The following is a 14,601-nucleotide window of genomic DNA, read 5'->3' on the forward strand; positions in this document are numbered from 1 at the left end:
ATCTGGAGGGTCCTCAGACATAGAGTGTTTTGGTAAACTGGGATGTATGGATGCTGTCAGTCCCCACTCGCTTGCTCACTCGAGTTTGTTGACGGTGCAGTGGCTGGCTGCTTTATGTCCCGGGGCTCCCTCATGCCTGTGTTACCTTCTGGCTCTCTCCTTTTAGTTATGCTGTCATAGTTAGTTGCCGGAGTCCCTGCTTGTACTCGGTGCAATATGTATACTGTTCCTACTTATTCAGGTGACATTGGGCATACCTAACCACCTGTGTTTTCTTTCTCTCCCCCCCCCCACCCCCCACCCCAAATCTGTCCCTCTGAGTTACATGGAGTCAACCGGAAATCTTTTGGTGGAGACGGTGGGGACCTCGACTGGCTATCGTAGCCTGCAGGGAATCGGCCATCAGACATTCTGTCGCATGTCCCAGACCCGGTGAAATGTAACTGAATTGTCTTGGCCAGGCCTAAGGGTCCCATCTGCATCTCATCATTGCTGAGGAGTGTGCTCCCATCACCCAATCAAGCATCCAGCCAGAGCAGGTCATGATATATTTTTTACCATATTAACATGCCATTGTGCGTCATGCCTGATGTAAAGACTCTCGTCTCTGCGAGCCTACCACACAGATTTAATACTTGTCATTTTTAGGGCATACCTAACAACGTGTTTTCTTTCTCTCTCTCTCTCTCTCTCTCTCCCCCCCCCCCCCCCCCAATCTGTCCCTCTGAGTTACATGTTGATCCTGGGATTGAGATGCTGGCCTCTTCTGCCCCTCGGACCTGCTTGATCCATCCTGGTGCCCTGTGTCTGGTCGGAGTTTTATCGCCCCACTCCTGTGAAGGACGGCCCCATGAGGACAGTTGAGGGTTATACCTGTTAAAACTGTTAATATTATAGTCAGGCTGTCTGTTGTTGCCCAAATGAGGATGGGTTCCCTTTTGAGTCTGGTTCCTCTCGAGGTTTCTTCCTCATGTCATCTGAGGGAGTTTTTCCTTGCCACCGTCGCCACAGGCTTGCTCATTGGGGATAGATTAGGGATAGATTAGGGATAAAATTAGCTCATGTTTTAAGTCGTTCAAATTCTGTAAAGCTGCTTTGCGACAATGTTTATTGTTAAAAGCGCTGTACAAATAAACTTGATTTGATTTGATTTGATACTTTCCTTCCTGTACTTTTGTATTATTAAGGATTGGCTGTATCAAGTGACGCAGGACACTCAAATGAAAAAAGAAAAAAAAAAAGAGGACACGGTTGTTGGTCCCGAAGAGCCACAGGGAACTTTAATTCCATGCAGCTCATCATAATCCTATGGCTGGGCATTTTGGGGCAGGATAAAACGTGGAATCATCTCTTGGCCTGTTTCTATTGGTCAGGGATTCACGCTGATGTGTGTGTGGCATGCCGCGAATGCCAGCTGGTAAATCCAGCGGCCACACGCCATTGCGCCTATTGACACTGATGGAGATCCCCTTCAAAAGAATTGGCATGGCTCTCATCAGGCCATTAGATCGATCTGCACGCGGGTATCATTTTGTATTAGTCATTGTGGCTTATGCAATGCGATATCCGGAAGCAGTGCCACTCCGCAATATCTCAGCACACAGTGTTGCGAAGGCACTCTTCTGTGTTATCTCCCGGGACAGGATTCCAAAAGAAATCCTGACTGATCAAGGCACTACATTTACAGTAGTGCTTTAAAGTTTGTGAACCCTTTAGAATTTTCTATATTTCTGCATAATTATGAACTAAAACATCATCAGATTTTCACACAAGTCCTAAAAGTAGATAAAGACAACCCAGTTAAACAAATGAGACAAAAATATTATACTTGGTCATTTATTTATTGAGGAAAATGATCCAATATTACATATCTGTGAGTGGCAAAAGTATGTGAAGCTCTAGGACTAGCAGTTAATTTGATGGTGACATTAGAGTTAGGTGTTTTCAATCAATGGGATGACAATCAGGTGTGAGTGGGCACCCTGTTTTATTTAAAGAACAGGGAGCTATCAAAGTCTGATCTTCACAACACGTTTGTGGAAGTGTATCATGGCACAAACAAAGGAGATTTCTGAGGACCTCAGAAAAAGCGTTGTTGATGTTCATCAAGCTGGAAAAGGTTACAAAAAAATCTCTAAAGAGTTTGGACTCCACCAATCCACAGTCAGACAGATTGTGTACAAATGGAAGAAATTCAAGACCATTGTTACCCTCCCCAGAACTGGTCAACCAACAAAGATCACTCCAAGAGCAAGACGTGTAATAACTGGCGAGGTCACAAAGGACCCCAGGGTAACTTCGAAGCAACTGAAGGCCTCTCTCACATTAGCTAATGTTAATGCTCATGAGTCCACCATCAGGAGAACATTGAACAATAATGGTGTGCATGGCAGGGTTGCAAGGAGAAAGCCACTGCTCTCCAAAAAGAACATTGCTGCTTGTCTGCAGTTTGCTAAAGATCATGTGGACAAGCCAGAAGGCTATTGGAAAAATGTTTTGTGGATGGATGAGACCAAAATAGAACTTTTTGGTTTAAACGAGAAGCGTTATGTTTAGAGAAAGGAAAACACTGCATTCCAGCATAAGAACCTTATCCCATCTGTGAAACATGGTGGGGGTAGTATCATGGTTTGGGCCTGTTTTGCTGCATCTGGGCCAGGACGGCTTTCCATCATTGATGGAACAATGAATTCGGAATTATACCAGTGAATTCTAAAGGAAAATGTCAGGACATCTGTCCATGAACTGAATCTCAAGAGAAGGTGGGTCATGCAGCAAGACAACGACCCTAAGCACACAAGTCGTTCTACCAAAGAATGGCTAAAGAAGAATAAAGTTAATGTTTTGGAATGGCCAAGTCAAAGTCCTGACCTTAATCCAAATGAAATGTTGTGGAAGGACCTGAAGCGAGCAGTTCATGTGAGGGAACCCACCAACATCCCAGAGTTGAAGCTGTCCTGTACGGAGGAATGGGTTAAAATTCCTCCAAGCCAGTGTGCAGGACTGATCAACAGTTACTGGAAACATTAAGTTGCAGTTATTGCTGCACAAGGGGGTCACACCGGATACTGAAAGCAAAGGTTCACATACTTTTACCACTCACAGATATGTAATATTGGATCATTTTCCTCAATACATAAATGATCAAGTATAATATTTTTGTCTCATTTGTTTAACTGGGTTCTCTTAATCTACTTTTAGGACTTGTGTGAAAATCTGATGATGATTTAGGTCATATTTATGCAGAAATATCGAAAATTCTAAAGGGTTCACAAACTTTCAAGCACTACTGTATGTCATGCACACTGTGCGAATTGTATGAATTATTAGAGATTAAATAAATTCGTACTCGTGTTTATCATCTGCAAATGGACGGGCTGGTTGAACAATTTAACTAAACCCTTAAGAACATGATTCGTAAGTTTGTTCACGGGGATGCTAAAAATTGAGACAGGTGGCTCGACCCTCTGTTATTTCCAGTGTGCGAGGTCCCACAAGCCTCCACTGTGGTTTCCCCATTTGAATTGCTGTATGGGCGCAATCCCCGTGGTATCTTAGACATCATTCGAGAAAGTTGGGAGGAGGGGCCTTCTCAAAGCAAAAATGAAATTCAGTACGTTCTTGACCTAGCAAAACTCCACGCACTCAGTCACATAACCCAGGAGAATTTGCTACAGGCCCAAAAACCTCAAGCTCACCTGTACAACAGAGGGGCATGGCTAAGGGAATTCACACCGGGAGATAAAGTCCTCATTTTACTGCCTACCTCAAGTTCAAAATTACTCACCAAGTGGCAAGGGCCTTTCAAGGTCACACGGCGAATTGGAGAGGTCAACTATGATGTCAAATGGCCAAATAGGGGCAACACATGTCAAATTTACCACGTAAATCTCCAGAGGAGGTCCCTGTGGCTCTGGCGATGGTAGTTCCGGAGAGGGCAGAGCTGGGACCGGAGGTAAGTCTAAAAAGTGCAGCCCAATTCACCCCAGTCCCCTGTGGAGACCACCTCTCACCATCCCAGAAAACACAGGTAATTAGGTTGCAGGAGGAATTCTCTGATGTGTTCTCACCCCTCCCTGGTCACACTAACCTCACAGAACACCACACTGAGACTCCCCCAGGGGTGCTGGTGCGCAGCTGCCCGTATTGGCTCCCCAAGCACAAGAAAAATGTGGTTTGGGATGAATTCCAGGCTATGCTTAAGATGGGAGTAATTGAGGAGTCGCACAGCAACTGGAGCAGCCTGGTGGTCTTGGTTCCTAAGACCGACGGGTCGGTCTAGTTCTGTGTGGACTATAGAAAAGTCAATGCGGTGTCTAAATTTGACACACAGCTGATGCCTCATATTGATTAGCTGCTCGATCAGTTTGGCCTGGCTCACTTTTATTCGACACTAGATTTAACAAAGGGATCTTGGAAGATCCCCTTGGCTCCAGCTGCAGGCCGGATGGCTCCCCGGCCTGAATAGGGCGGTGGGGGTATGTAGCAGTGGGGGCGCGGTTGAGGGTTGGCTGTGAATGAAGCAGGTTGAACCAGCAGGTAACATGTGATGAGGTGCACCTGTGTCAAATTACTGGTCATATTAACCTGTGTCTCTGAGTGTCTTTCAGACAGTCAGGAATGAGAGAGAGAGAGCAGCGTTTCCCCACGTGTGTGTATGTTTGTGTGATGAGTTACCACTGAAAAGTATCATAATAAAAAGAACACACCTGTTCTGAAGCCTGCTCCCAGTTCCTCTGTTCCCCCAAGGTTAAAGAGTTGTTACACCAACCCTTGATGATACTGTTAGATTTAGGTTGCTAGAAGAGGTTATGGTTTAACTTCTCAACTAACAAACAGTAATACTACTGCACTGACCTGGTTTTGTATTGTAGCTAATAAAGAGGTCTTCTGCTTCTGATCCTTAAAATACTCACATTCCACACTTAACCAAGCAGACAAAAATATGGCCTTTTCATGGGGTGCATGCTCACTCTAGCTATCACTCCAAACCATAAACTGGGTGAAACTGCCACAAGAGAGCTTCAGATTCTACCATAGAATTAATATAAATTTACAGTAAATTATGCAGTACATAAGTCATTATACTGTAATTTATGAAAATTTCACACAAAACAGCAAAATCAGTTTGGTAAAATAGATGCAGTTACATGGCTGATAACCAAGACTTCTGTTATGATGAGATAGATGAATGAGTATTTATGATTTAAACTGTTTTAATTATACACTATAAGGCCAAAGATATATGGACACCTGACCATTCATATATGGGCCTTCCCCAGACTGTTACTACAAAGTTGGAAGCATACAATTTTATACAACCCCAATTCCAAAAAAGTTGGGACACTGCGAAACTTAAAACAGAATGCAATGATTTGCAAATTCTTTTCGACATACGGTATATTCAACTGAATACAATACAAAGAAAAGATATTTAATGTTCAAACTGATAAACTTTATTGTTTTTTTTTGTGTGTGTGTGAATATATACTCATTCTGAATTTGATGCCTGCAATATATTCCAAAAAAGTTAGGACAGGGGCAACAAAAGACTGGGAAAGTTGTGGAATTTTCAAAAAGCATCTGCTTGGAATATTTCACAGGTAAATATCTTTACTGATAAGTGAAAAGGCTCAGTTGTTCACAAGCAAAGATGAGGTGAAGTTCACCACTTCGTGAAAAACTACATGGGCAAATTGTCGAACAGTTTAAGAACAACGTTTCTCAACATACAATTTTAAGTAATTTAGGGATTTCACCATCAACAATCTAAAATATCATCAAAAGTTCCAGAGAATCCAGAGAAATTTCTGCATGTCAGAGACGAGGCTGAAAATCAAACCACTGAATGTTTGTGACACTTCAATCCCTCAGGCAACACTGCATTTAACACTGCAATCCAACATGATTGTATAAGGGATATTACTACATGGACTTGGGAGCCCTTCAAAAAACCTCTTCTTCTTTTGGCTGCTCCTGATTAGGGGTCACCACAGCGGATCTTTCGTCTCCATTGCTCCCTGTCTTCCGCATCCTTCTCTACCACACCTGCCACTTTCATGTCCCCGCTCACCACATCCATGTATCTCCTCTTTGGCCTTCCTCGTTTTCGTTTGCCTGGCAGCTCCATTCTCAACATTCTCCTTCCAACATGCTTTGCATCTCTTCTCAGGATGTGCCCATACCATCTCAGTCTCATCTCTCTTAGCTTAATTCCCAAGCTCTCTACATGTGCTGTCCCTCTGATGTACTCATTCCTTATCCTGTCCAACCTTGTCACTCCCATCGCAAACTTTAACATCCTCAACTCTGCCACCTCCAACTTTGCCTCCTGTCTCTTCGTTAAGGGTACGGTCTCCAATCCATACATCACAGCTGGTCTCACTACTGTCTTATACATCTTACTTTTCACTTTTGCTGGGACTTTCCTATCACAAATGACTCCCGAAATCCTTCTCCAACTGCTCCCCCCGCCTGCAGTCTTTCTCACCTCACTATTACAGCCCCCATTTTCCTGCACAGTTGACCCCAGGTACTTGAATTCACCAACTTTCTTTAGGTCTACTCCTTGCATCTTCACTACACTCTCATCCCCATTCTCATTGATGCACATATATTCTGTTTTGCTACTGCTCACCTTCATTCCTCTTCGTTCCAATGCATACCTCCATCTCTCCAAATCCAACTCAACCTCCTTTCTACTTTCACCACATATCACAATATCATCCACAAACATCATGTTCCATGGTGACTCTTGCCTCACTTCATCCGTCAAGCTATCCATCACTATGGCAAACAAAAAAGGACTCAAAGCAAATCCTTGACGGAGTCCCACCTTCACCTTGAACCATTCAGTTGTTCCAACTGCACACCTCACTGCTGTTTCACTGTTCTCATACATGTCTTGCACCACTCTAATATACTTCTCATTCACTCCACTCTTTCTCATACAATACCATAACTCATCTCTCGGCACTCTATCGTATGCCTTCTCCAGGTCTACAAACAAGCAATGTAGCTTTCTCTGGCCTTCACTGTACTTCTCCATTAACATTCTTAAAGCAAAAATTGCATCCGATGTGCTCTTCCTTGGCATAAACCCATACTGCTGTTCACAGATTGCTACCTCTCTTCTCAATCTCGCCTCCAATACTCCCATAGCTTCATGGTGTGGCTCATCAAATTTATTCCTCTGTAATTACTGCAGCTCTGGACATCTCCCTTATTCTTGTATATTGGGACGAGCGCACTCTTTCTCCATTCATTTGGCATTTTCTCATTCTCTAGGATCTTATTAAACAATCTCGTTAGGAACTCCACAGCCATCTCACCCCAAAATCTCCAAGCCTCAATCGGGATACCATCTGGTCCGACTGCTTTCCCAGTCTTCATTCTTTTCATGGCTGCCCTCACCTCATCCATACTAACCAACTCTGCTTCCTGATTTGCTGTCTCCAATGAATCTGACCTTTTCTCTCTTGGATTCTCCTCATTTAATAAATCCTCAAAGTACTCTTTCCACCTTCTTAATACACTCTTTTTGTCAGCACATTTCCATTTACATCTTTCATCACTCTCAAAAAACCACTGTCTGTAAACAGTTCATCACTGCATCTACCATGCAAAGCAAAAGCCATATACAGTGGTGCTTGAAAGTTTGTGAACCCTTTAAAATGTTCTATATTTCTGCATAATTATGAACTAAAACATCATCAGATTTTCACACAAGTCTTAAAAGTAGAAAAAAAGAACCCAGTTAAACAAATGAGACAAAAATATTATACTTGGTCATTTATTTATTGAGGAAAATGATCCAATATTATATATCTGTGAGTGGCAAAAGTATGTGAACCTCAAGGACTAGCAGTTAATTTGAAGGTGAAATTAGAGTCAGGTGTTTTCAATCAATGGGATGACAATCAGGTGTGAGTGGGCACCCTGTTTTATTTAAAGAACAGGGATCTATCAAAGTCTGATCTTCACAACACATGTTTGTGGAAGTGCATCATGGCGCGAACAAAGGAGATTTCTGAGGACCTCAGGAAAAGCATTGCTGATGCTCATCATGCTGGAAAAGGTTACAAAACAATCTCTAAAGAGTTTGGACTCCACCAATCCACAGTCAGACAGATTGTGTACAAATGGAGGAAATTCAAGACCATTGTTACCCTCCCCAGGAGTGGTCGACCAACAAAGATCACTCCAAGAGCAAGACGTGTAATAGTCGGCAACGTCACAAAGGACCCCAGGATAACTTCTAAGCAACTGAAGGCCTCTCTCACATTGGCTAATGTTAATGTTCATGAGTCCACCATCAGGAGAACACTGAACAATAATGGTGTGCATGGCAGGGTTGCAAGGAGAAAGCCACTGCTCTCCAAAAAGAACAATGCTACTCATCTGCAGTTTGCTAAAGATCATGTGGACAAGCCAGAAGGCTATTGGAAAAATGCTTTGTGGATGGATGAGACCAAAATAGAACTTTTTGGTTTAAATGAGAAGCGTTATGTTTAGAGAAAGGAAAACACTGCATTCCAGCATAAGAACCTTATCCCATCTGTGAAACATGGTGGTGGTAGTATCATGGTTTGGGTCTGTTTTGCTGCATCTGGGCCAGGACGGCTTTTCATCATTGATGGAACAATGAATTCGGAATTATACCAGTGAATTCTAAAGGAAAATGTCAGGACATCTGTCCATGAACTGAATCTCAAGAGAAGGTGGGTCATGCAGCAAGACAACGACCCTAAGCACACAAGTCGTTCTACCAAAGAATGGTTAAAGAAGAATAAAGTTAATGTTTTGGAATGGCCAAGTCAAAGTCCTGACCTTAATCCAATCGAAATGTTGTGGAAGGACCTGAAGTGAGCAGTTCATGTGAGGGAACCCATCAACATCCCAGAGTTGAAGCTGTTCTGTACAGAGGAATGGACTAAAATTCCTCCAAGCCGATGTGCAGGACTGATCAACAGTTACCAGAAACGTTTAGTTGCAGTTATTGTTGCACAAGGAGGTCACACCAGATACTGAAAGCAAAGGTTCACATACTTTTGCCATTCACAGATATGTAATATTTGATCATTTTCCTCAAATAAATGACCAAGTATAATATTTTTGTCTCATTTGTTTAACTGGGTTCTCTTTTTTTTCTACTTTTAGAACTTGTGTGAAAATCTGATGTTGTTTTTGGTCATATTTATGCAGAAATATAGAAAATTCTAAAGGGTTCACAAACTTTCATGCACCACTGTATCAACAACATCCAGAAACACTGCTGAATTCTCTAGGCTTGAGCTTATCTGAGATGGACTGACACAAAGTGGAAAATTGTGTTGTGGTCTGTGGTGAGTCCACATTTCAAATAGTTTTTGGAAATCACGTATGTCATGTCTTCTGGGCTAAAGAGGAAAAGGACCATTCAGATTGTTACCAGCGCAAAGTTTAAAATCCAACATCAAAAGCCAGTATGGAGATGTGTTATTGTCCATAGCATGGGCAACTTGCACATCTGTGAAGGCACCACGAATGGTGAAAGGTACATACAGATTTTGGAGCAACATATGCTGCCATCCAGAATACACCTTTTTCAGGGATGCCCCTGCTTATTCCAGCAAGACAATGCCAAACCGCATTTTGCATGTGTTACAACAGCGTGGATTCATAGCAAAAGCATGTGAGTGCTAAACTGGCCTGCCTACGTCCCACTGAAAATGTGTGGCACATTCTGAAGTGCAAAATACAACAACAGAGACCCTAGACTGTTCAGCAACTGAAGTCATACATCAAGCAAGAATGGGAAAGAATTTCTTATTCAAGACTTCAGCAATTAGTGTCCTTAGTTCCCAAATGCTTACTGAGTGTTAACAGAAAAGGTGATGTAACACAGTGGAAAACATTCCCCTGTCTAACCTTTTTTGGAACATGTTGCAGGCAACAAATTCAGACAGAGTAGATTTACAAAAAAAAAAAAGTGTATTATTCTGAACCTTAAACATCTTGTCTTTGTATTGTATTCAAATGAATATACAGTACCAGTCAAAAGTTTGGGTTCATAATAATGAGCAAATGTCCAAACTTTTGACTAGTACTGTAGGTTGAAAAGGATTTGCAAATCATTGCACTCTGCTTTTATTTACATTTTACACAGCGTCCCAACTTTTTTGGAATTGCGGTTATAGGATGTCAATATTCTGTTATATTACAATTTTCCTGTTCCTGTTCCAATATGACAGTACACAGTAGACAAAATGAGATCCATGAAGACATAGTTTGCCAAAGTTGGTGTTGAAGTACACCCTAACCTAAACTCCACTGAACACTTTTAGGATGAACTGGAGCACCAACTACACACCAGGCCTTCTTGTCTAACATTAGTGCCCAACCTCGCTAATGCTCTTGTGGCTGAATCGACACAAATCATCATAGCACATTCCAAAATCTAGTGGAAAGCAAAGAGGGGACTAAATATGGAATGGGATGTTCAAAAAGCACTTATGGATGTGATAGGTGTCCACAAACTTCTGGTCATATAATTGAAAGCATGCATGTGCATGTATAGAACCACACCAATACAGTGTTGATAGGATTTGACTGTCCCTTTCACTCAATATGTGATTGATGAAGACACAAAACTCAGTGACCTCTCAAATGGACTGAGCCATAATGAGGAAGACAATGGCAAAGACAGGCAATATATTACCCAGATGCAAACTAAGTGGACTGACCCAGGGACACCATGAAACGAAGGCTGGAGAGAAGAAGTAACAGATTTGCACTGCTTGGATGACCTCACATCCAAGTCATATCTTGGAGATACTCAGTGCTGAAACGTGTCCCCCCCCCGATACTAGTCAATATTTACAGTCTGACTATTCAGATTCTCCAGAGCCTAATCTAGGAATTTGAAAATAGGGGACAGATCCCTCACTAGCTGTAGAAACAGGGGACAGAAAATATTAACATGGGTAAAAATATCCCTCATTTGTTCCAGTTAGTGGGGACAGAAAAATAAGTAATACATTGGTAGATATTTTCAAGAGTACATCTATAAACAGAACAGTTTTATTAATAAAACTAAATACATGTTTAAACATTCATATCAGATGTTAATCTATATAATATCATAATTATGGCACTATACATATCCTTTAATAGTGATATGAAAACCATATCAGCAAACACTTATCCACAGTTTATAGTATTGCACAAACATTATGATCAGACCTGAACTTTAAAAACGTAAAGATTTTAGATCAAAAACTATATGAAGAATGCAAAACCTTACAAATATGACTAGTTTTCTGTTATATGACTAGGTTACTGTTTTACTATAAATCATGTGACTAGCCTATTTTTACCAATTTGACCACCAGTAGTATAATGTTGCATTTCAAATATGACTAGGTTAATATTACATCATTTGATATAGTTAAGTCTAAAATCCATGTAGTCTTGCCACTATTAATTAATAATAAGATGAAAAATCTGACTTTCTGAATAAAATAAAATCACTATCAAATATTTAAAAATGCTATCATATTTGTTTTGTTCAGACCACCTTTCATGAAAGTGAAAACCATTAAACAATCTACCTATGTTTAAACTAGATTTTGACATAAATGACTGGAGATAATCTCAAAATTCAGACTTCCTAAAAAGTATATAATCTCTATCATTTACAATCTTGCAGTACCTACAATTACACAAGAACAGATTAAATATATTTCATAATATTTTTAAATAAAACCTACATAATACCAAACATTATCAAACTAATTGTATATTGGCATTAGGAAAATATCAAATTCAAACTTCAAAAACCATTATCAATCAGAATCAAATGACTTAGTATGTCTTCACACTGTCATATAATTACTCTAAGATCATATTTGTACACAAACTTATATATGTCTTATATATCAACTAAGCACCTTTAGTATTTGAATATGATTAATAACATAATACTAAACTGAATTAAACAATTACTCCCAAACAAAAAAACAACAAACAAAATAACAACTAGCATTCATGTAGAACTTATCTTTAAACTAGTTTTTGACATAGATGACTAGAGATCAGGCTTTTGTCTAAACCGGGGAACGGGGTACTGCGCCCTCTTAAGCCCTGTCTACACGATCATACATTTGTCCAAAACATTATCATACAAATGTATGATGTTCAAGTTTGTATGATCATGTTGTGGATTTCTGTCCACACGATCATACATTTTGTATGTCACATGACAGGCAGTGTAGATCACATGACCCGAATTAACAATCTGATTGGTGGATGACCCAAAATGTTGTAAGATGTTGTGAACATTTGTTGGAAAGTAGAAACACGATTCTAAAAATTTGAACAACATCATACAACGTCATACAAGTATGACGTTGTTCAAGTTTGTTGGGAAAACCATCCACACGATTATACATTTGTCCATGAACATCATCATACATTTGTATGACGATGTCCATGGACAAATGTATGATCGTGTAGACGGGGCCTTACTCTCGGCGTGCGCCCCCTTATCGAAATGCCGACTGAACCCCAAGTCACACTTCGGCCATGCACTTATATGCTACTGCACAACATGCAATCTTTCTCAAAACGATCTTTTCTCCGTGAAAACATCCCAGCAACACCACGTGACAATGTGTCTGATCATCAAATACATTATAATTACTCCAAAAATATTCCAATCATAGTAGATACACCGCCAGACGGAGCAAAAACAATTTTTTGCTCCATCTGGCGGTGTATCTATTGGCGAATTTTCCAGACTGAGGCGCCATATTGTTTGTTTACTTGTCGCGGCTGCTCTCGCGAGATTTGACATGGGTTACATACAAGGTCAGCTGACTTGTAGAGCGAGATTTCTTGAGACTGAATGACCTTTCACCCACCGGTGCGGGAGTTTTTGACAGAAGTAGTTCACGAGTTGGTTTTGTTGACACTTGGGCATTTAAAGATGTCATCCCATGGCACGAAACGGAAGAAAGCCAAAGACTGTCCGGGACAGAAGATGATTACTTCTTTCTTTTTCAATGTTGACAGACAATTTGTTACAATTTCCCTCTCAGATAGCCTCAGAATGCCCCATTGTAGCCTCAATTTTTCAAAGGCTTTGCACGGCGGAGGGGGGGGGACGGACAACCGGCACCACCCCCCCGCTTCGCTCCCTCGCCATGGTGAGCGCCCTCATACTAAATTTCTCTAGAAAAAACCCTGCTAGAGATAATCCCAAAATTCAGACTTCCTAAACAGTATATTATCATGATAATCTCTTATTATTTACAGTAATGTTACAGTACCTACCATTATACAAGAACAGATTAAATCTATTTCATAATATCTTGTATCGGGTTGTGTAATGTCGGCTGGATTAGTATCTGTCACTTCTGTGTCTTCGTTTTGTTTCCTTTTTTCTTTTTTCGTCCAAAGGTCCAAACGTGACCACGCGTTTTGACATTATGTTTGGATGAGACAGAACGATATGCCATGTGCTTTTGGGTATTTTTAAAACACTTCACACGATTGGTTGAGATACACTGTCTTCCGGTTCAGTGACCAATGATATAATAGTTCACAAAACTGTTTTACCCGCTAAATAAACCATTCGGAATACTTCGGTCCTTTCCGATATTTTCCGATTGGTGTGTAAACAGCGCTATATTTACCGCAGTGCTTGCTAGCTGGTGCTGACAAATTGATACGCACAAGATTCAGTAAAACGCGACTACACGCTCTCTACTTATATATGCGCAACAAAATGAATAGATACAAGATATCACTCTCGTGCCCAAAAAGTGGATGTGCGACAGACAGATAAAAAACGCGTATTATCGCGTATTACGCGCCCTAGATTAGGCTCTGTTCTCTTAGTACACAAATGCAGGCTTACTCCTGTGCACTTTCATAACCCAATAAATTTTTTGCCATGAAAGCTATTTGCATAATTTGTCAGCTGCATGTAGGAACTGAATGACCTAACAGCCAAAAATCACCTCTCATTGAGCAAAACTACTCAATGCACTGAGTATTTACACATAAATGTCCCAAATTTCCATTTTGTTAGAGGCAGATTTTCAGAGTTCCATTAACAATGTGATCATGTTGTAAGAGTGAGGAATGAGAATTAGCTAGTGTAGCAGATAAAATCACATATGTCCATGTTAAGAATCACCAGAAATACAGAAGCCTGTATACACACAGATACAATGGAAGTAAAGCATAGTAGCCATTATTCACAATGCAAGCAAAGACAGACTCTTCAAGATTGAAGAAATGTGAAAACGCATGCATAGAGAAAACACCCCAATCCACAGAACCATGTAGAGAGGAAAAAAAAAGATAATTGAGAAATAATCAGTATGTATCTATGCCCATACCCCCCCCCCAAAAAAAAAAAAAAAAAAAATGAAGACAAGCACATCTAGAAATAGGCACAGAATAAAAGCACTACCTTTGATTAAAAAATATAATCAAATTGGTAATATATCTAAAGATTCCCAATAGCATTTCAGGCAAAAAACAGAGGCTGAGAAATTAGTCTAGCTTTTTTCTGTGTTCTTTTAAAGTTGCTGATTTTCTTAGAACAGCAAG

At 40.6% G+C, this 14,601-nt stretch overlaps 1 protein-coding gene across 3 annotated transcripts in view; it reads right to left on the bottom strand.

Moving 5' to 3' along the window:
* Positions 1 to 14,601, bottom strand: part of nectin1b (nectin cell adhesion molecule 1b) — a 648,475-nt gene that overhangs the window by 424,655 nt on the left and 209,219 nt on the right. The window lies entirely within an intron of this gene.

The sequence above is a fragment of the Neoarius graeffei genome, chromosome 6 (assembly GCF_027579695.1).
Source record: "Neoarius graeffei isolate fNeoGra1 chromosome 6, fNeoGra1.pri, whole genome shotgun sequence".
Classification (NCBI taxonomy): domain Eukaryota; kingdom Metazoa; phylum Chordata; class Actinopteri; order Siluriformes; family Ariidae; genus Neoarius; species Neoarius graeffei.